General features: G+C 39.0%; 1 long non-coding RNA gene across 2 annotated transcripts; it reads right to left on the reverse strand.

Annotated features, from left to right (window-relative positions):
* Window positions 1-975: 975 nt before the first annotated feature.
* Window positions 976-3,318, reverse strand: LOC133739822 (uncharacterized). 2 transcript variants are annotated; one of them, XR_009860831.1, is made up of 4 exons: window positions 3,089-3,318; window positions 2,812-2,996; window positions 1,695-2,066; window positions 976-1,449 (listed from the first exon to the last, which is right to left on the reverse strand). It is a non-coding gene; the product is annotated as an uncharacterized LOC133739822 (long non-coding RNA). The 2 variants fall into 2 exon arrangements; XR_009860830.1 differs by lacking the exons at window positions 976-1,449; window positions 1,695-2,066 and having other exon boundaries at window positions 2,381-2,996.
* Window positions 3,319-6,291: the final 2,973 nt, after the last annotated feature.

Raw genomic sequence — 6,291 nt, forward strand, 5'->3', positions numbered from 1 at the left:
CTTCAGATTGGTGATTGAGGGTGGTCTTCACCAGATCAGTGATCGGCACCAGATCGGTGATTGGCACCAGAACGGTGTTCGGCGATTGACGGTGGGCTTGAGGTCGACGAAGATGGGGCTTAGGATGTCCTAGTCGGCGCCGGGCTCGAGGTCGACGAAGAAGGTGTTGAAGGCGTGGTCGCCACTGCCGGCTGGAGAGAGAGAGAGCGAGAGAGAGTCCGGGAGGAGAGAGAGTCTGAGAGGAGAGAGATCTGTGAGTTTCAATTTAATTAATAGGGGCAAAACTGTCAGTAGATGTTGAATTGAGTAAATGAGGTTAGAAAACTCTTAGTGGAGCAAGTGGGCAATTTTTAAGCTGAAATCGGGTAAGTGGTCACGGCCCCTATAATCTTATCATATATGCGAAGATATATATGAATATGCATATCTTATATCCAAGAGATTGCAATCAAGCCATAATGGACGTGGAGCAATTTGAGGAAGTTGCAATCACCTTTAATTGCATTTAACAAGGAATATATACATGCAATCCGTACATATCCAACAGTTTGCATCCAAGAGGCAATTAATGTTGCCAGAATCTAGCTACATCAAGAGGCAATCTCTTATTGCCTATGATATAATATCAAAACTATTAAGTGTTATTATTTAATTCAAGGCCAATAACTGTGGCCTAAAATATAACTTCATATATTTTACTCCTATTAGGAAGGAGAATCTGTAGTAAGTAGCCTATATATAGAGGCTAAGACGGAGCAACAAAAACAACAACTCTTCAATTAACTAATCGCACAGATTATCAAAGTCTCTCTGGCGCAAACCTACCTTCAAACCTAATTGAAACTAGGGAAGAAAGGGTAACGCCCTTGCAACCTAGCGAAGCTATAGTCATGCTTTAGTGAACCCGTGCTTTCTCCTACTTCCCGGTGATTGCTCTGCTTAACCTACAATGGTAAGTATCGACTCGGTAACGCAAGAGATCACACCACAAGTCCTTATCCGTAAGGCGAAAGTCCTTTTCCAAAAGGCAGAGAAAAGAGCCTTGTGACGAGGTTGGTTGTAATACCCCAAGCCGCAGTGCCGCGAGTCTCTAAAACATAAACCGAATGCTCAGTTTACATTCTAGAGGACCGCTAGGCATTTTGTTTGAAAAACTTTTCACAAAACATAGCGGAAGGTACCAATATTTTTTAGGTGAAAATCCTTCAATCGCTAAGTTCAATTTGTTCGTCTAGACTTGAAAAGAACGCTCGCTCACTCGGTACAAAGTTCAAGGAATAAGACATTAACTAAGTTCGACACAAGAATAGTTTCACCCCAGTTCCGAGATACAAATTTCAAGAAATAGATATTAGAATACTGTCCAGAAGACGGTTTACCAAACTTGTTCCGCACACCCAACTCCGTCCGCCATTATCCCTTCACCAGTGCACAGTACCTGCATCCACACTGTTGTAGGGGTGAGCTTTCGTCCTCGCTGCTCTACAGGAACTCTACCACAACTAGGTTTGTAACCAGTAAGTATATATTTGGGATCCTAGTATGAAAACATGCTTAAACCAAAGACTTCAAGGAACGACAAACTTTATAAAATTTTATAACTTAAAAACTGATGCATGATACTTTAATAAATACGGCGCCAAATCCAAGTATTACCTAATGGCCGGTCCCATAGACCCACTACACGACCTTACCTCAAATTATTTTATCACCAGGTAAGTGTAGCGAGAGCGTCCACTACCTAGCTACACACACGTACCGAGTCCGTGATTACGGATACTCGGACGACCGGCATAGCTAACCCTCCGGAGGTTAAGGGAATCGAACCCAAGGAAGTCAGTGCCCCTTTTTCGCCCTCAAGCCATCACATTTCTCACGATTTGGTTAGTATGCGTTGCATTTTAACTTAACCAAACCGTACCACTTAACATGCATCATTTTAATAACAATATATATATAAGAAAATCACTAACCGAGGAGAGTCCTGAATCCCTACCTGGATTCCGATGCTTTTCCTCATGTACTCCTAGAGTCGCGAACCTTCCGTTCCTCAGGTAACTGGAGTCCTAAATTCCGACATTTCGATAGTTAATATCTCATTGAACTAATAATTGAAATCTCAACGATTTGTAATCGTACAATCAAGTTTTCCTGGTTTGACCAGGAGTTGACCAAGGTTTGACTACCTTTTCCTGGTTTGACCAGGATTGGCCTCTTTGACCATCGTTTGACCGACATTTCTTAGTTTGACCAATTTGACCACGTTTGACCAATCACAACAAGTTCGATAATTAACCCAAATTACTGAACATTCACTTGAAGTTTACGATATCGACCCAATATATATTAAGTGCACCCGATTTACTAAGGCCACCCAACATATAATAATTTCTTTTCTCTACTTAATAATTTCGTCAAATAGTAATTCGACGAAATTTACTATGGACACCCAAAACATATTCCAACCGTTTCTACACATCCACAACTATTCTCTTCACAACCATAACCTAACAAAATGTCTTAGCAAATCTTAACCCAACATCAACTTGCAGGACCTGAAACAAACTCAAACTACGAATTTCTACTACACTTAACGATCAATAATACAACACAAACAACCAATTGTAGGGAATATCAATAACAAATTCATTATCAGACCCAGTTTCCTCGAGCATAACCTTAGACCACCGAGATCACAACATCTTGACAAAAATCGGGAACCAAAGAGATCCAATTACAGCCAACCAAACCAAACTCAGTAGCATAACTTTAGATTACCACCATAAGAATGATCTAAGGTACGAAATATACCTTCAAAATCCAACTGCAACCTTACCAAACTCCTTGCTGAAACTAGGTAGATGATGAACTGAGGATATCGATGTAATCTACCCAGCAAGCTGCCCAATATCTTGCCTACAGTTGCAGTCGAAACCGAGAACAAGCCAATGAGAGCTGGAAAGGTCGCCGACGGTAGCAACGACGTTGAACCCAAGCTAACCCAGAAACCAAACCGACAAAACTCCATCAATTTTGAAAACCAATTAGTCTAACATGTAGAGAAATGCGAGACGATGAATTTCCATACCAAATGCAACCCAGACAGTGGCCAGAACTCGCGGAAATCGCCGGAGAAAGTTCGAAGCTTTCCGTTGTCGGTTCTCCGTGCACGATTGTTGCATGGACGATCTGAGACCGCAGGGACGTAGGCGACGGCGAAATGAACCTATTTCCAGTGGTCCTCCGCGGAGAGGTGGCCGGACGGTGGAGCGCTGGCCGGGTCAGGTCGCGGGTGCGTCTCGGGTCAGAGAGATCTGGTGCTCTCTCGAATGTTCTGGAGCGATCTGGTCTTCCTCCTTTTAAAGCGAGATCAACGGCTTAGATCAATCGGTGGGAAAAATGGATGGCTAGGATCGCTCCACTTGTTTTCTATTTCTTGAATTAATTTCCAAAATATTTCCTTTAATCTAAAACTTCCAAAAATCACCGAAAGTAGCTCGGAAGTCTGAAAAATTCCCCGAAAATTCCCACGAACTTATGGTGTCGTGTACTTTATCACCCAACTCTAAAATTGAGGATTTCACTTCATGAAAATTTCCAAAAACTTTCTCGAGCGCTTGGATGATTATCGAGATCGTTAATTAATTTATCGTACGACCTCCACTAAGCTCGATACATTTTTCTAGGGTTCACATTGGTGCTCTCCTCGTCCACAGCGCTTGAGAAGAAGTCAGGTCAAGGGACACCCTGACGACTACTCCGTAAAGTGTTGGCATGCTCGTGCACTCGAAAGAGACAATTTGCTACCCAGACTGATTTTGGAGCCAAACAAAACTATATCTAATTTGAATAATTTTGTGTAGATTGATTTTCGAAGGACCTAAAACGTAAGTGCTTCTAATCATTAGCTAAGCCATAAGGGCATCCTTACTTTTCTTGGAAAAAGTATGCACTATTTCTCATACTGTCTCCGTGCTATATTATTTATGCTTAATTGCTTATAAACATGCATGCTTATGATATGATCACGTATATATTCATAAATATATATAGGGCCCTTTTAGTGAGAGATTCTTTTTTTTGGCCCATGGCTTATTAGATCCCCACTTTTCGATAATATATTGGGATCTCGATCGTTCAATTTTTAGGTCTATGTGAGTAGATCACTTATGCAGATTTTCAGCCAAATTGATGATTGTTAAGACATTCATAACTATGATTTACAATTATAATTAAGCATAAACAATTCAGGTTGGACAGATTCAGTTGGTCCATTAATTTAATCAAGTTCGATACCTTAACGATTACCAATTTAGATGAAAATTTACAGAAGTAATCTATATATTCTATATCTTCTATTCTGAACTTTATACTTTAATTTTGGCTGCCGAAATTGCATGCCTTTGCTAGAGGGTGGTTCTATTTATGGTTGGAAAGTGATTCTATTAGTGTGGTAGCTTGCTTCTCTTCTAGGTCATTTTCTCCTCCATGGAATTTAAGAGTTCGTTGGCGCAATTGTCTCTCTAAAGTACACCAATGAATTTTTTATGTAGTCATATTTTTAGAGAAGGTAATGTCGTAGCTGACAAGATGGAAAATCTGAGAATCTTAGATGCAACGTTTACTTAATGGTATGATAATCCTCCTAGTGAGCTCCACAGGTTTCTACAAGCTAATTATTTAGGTTTTTCAAATTATCGTTTTTCATAGTGGAAGGGTTGTCATATTTTTATGGGTGGAAAAGCATAAAACATAAGGAGTGCCTCTTTTTCTTGTCTTTTAGTATTATGTTTGTTTTTGAAGCGGTCTTGGCCTAGTCTCCCACTTCTCAATGATTTTATGTATCTTCTGTACTTTACAAGTTTGTATTTTCTCTCGACAAGGTTTGGTCTAGCCCCCCCCCCCCCCCCGGCTATGTATCTTTTTTTTCTTGATTATTAATAAATTCGGGTAAGAATGCTGAGTTAGCTCTTACACCACATCCTTAAAAAAAATTAATAATAATAAATAAATAAATAATGAAAAATAAACAATCGAAATGCCAAAATGCAATCAAAAAGTGGATTCCACAAGAAATCCCTTAAAATGACAAAAACAAAAAATTCCTTAGTAGAAGGGCCCCACACACACACACATATTGCAAGTTGGCCCTAAAAGCAGCCCATTACCCAACCTACTCATGCCTTTTATTTCTCCAAAAGTTATTCCTTTATGTCTTATGAAATGGTGGTTCTATTTAGATCTCCAAATTTGTTATTTGGACCACCTATACTTAGTACACCTCTAATTTACTTTTTAGAATATTTGAAACGCCCTCGAACATGAGATACAACAATCTGTTACTCTACTTTTTATCTCTATCTTCAACCACGAGAAGAAAAATGAATCAAAATCACATGATATTGCTCTCTTATGATAAGGTCTCTCTTGCACCAAAATTAATTAGAGGGTTGGTTCTTGATCTTGATATGATATGTTGTTGGAATCCCTTTGAATTTGCTAAAAGAAGGATTTCAAGGGTTTTGGGTTGGAAGATCGAGTAATAACTATATCATACTATTCAATTAATTTAGTTTAAGAAAATTCCAAATCAGATTGTTTTGAATTTACTTTTGTATTAAATGATGGGCCATGTATAGAAATTATTATTTTTACATAATTATTTTAGATAAATTATAAAACTATATAGACAATATAAGGAAATTTCAGAAGAAAAAAAAATTAATTGAATGTTATATTTGGTTGGAGGAGGTAAGAAGAATATTTTTTTTTTGCTCTCTTTGTCCTTATTTGGCTTTTGAGTTAAATATTATTTACTCCCTATACTTATAGGGTTTCATTGTTTCAGTCCCTGACGTTCGAATTTCACCTAAAAACTCCTCAAACTCTTAATTTCCTCCCAATTAGTCCCTGCGGTCAAGCTCCGTCCAAATTGTCCGTTAAATTGCTGACGTGACATCCATTTCGCGCCAAAATGTCAATTTTACCCTCACTGTTTTTTTTTCTCTGTTTTTTTTCTTTTTCCTTTTTTCTTTTGACCCCTTCTTCTTCCAACTGAAGGAGGATGAGAATCCAGACCCCTCTCCGTCTTCTTCTTCCAAAAACAAACCCAGCTCTCTCTCCATCTTCTTCTTTCAACTGAAGGAGGATGAGAATCAAGACTTGCTCGCCATCACCTCATGGATCTCAAAGATGTTGGATGCTTCACCATCCTCATCACATACGATTATGAAATCAGCAAAAATCCAAACCAAACCATCCTCAGATTCTTACCTTCCCCTAAACCAAATC

Source organism: Rosa rugosa, chromosome 3, assembly GCF_958449725.1.
Source record: "Rosa rugosa chromosome 3, drRosRugo1.1, whole genome shotgun sequence".
NCBI lineage: Eukaryota > Viridiplantae > Streptophyta > Magnoliopsida > Rosales > Rosaceae > Rosa > Rosa rugosa.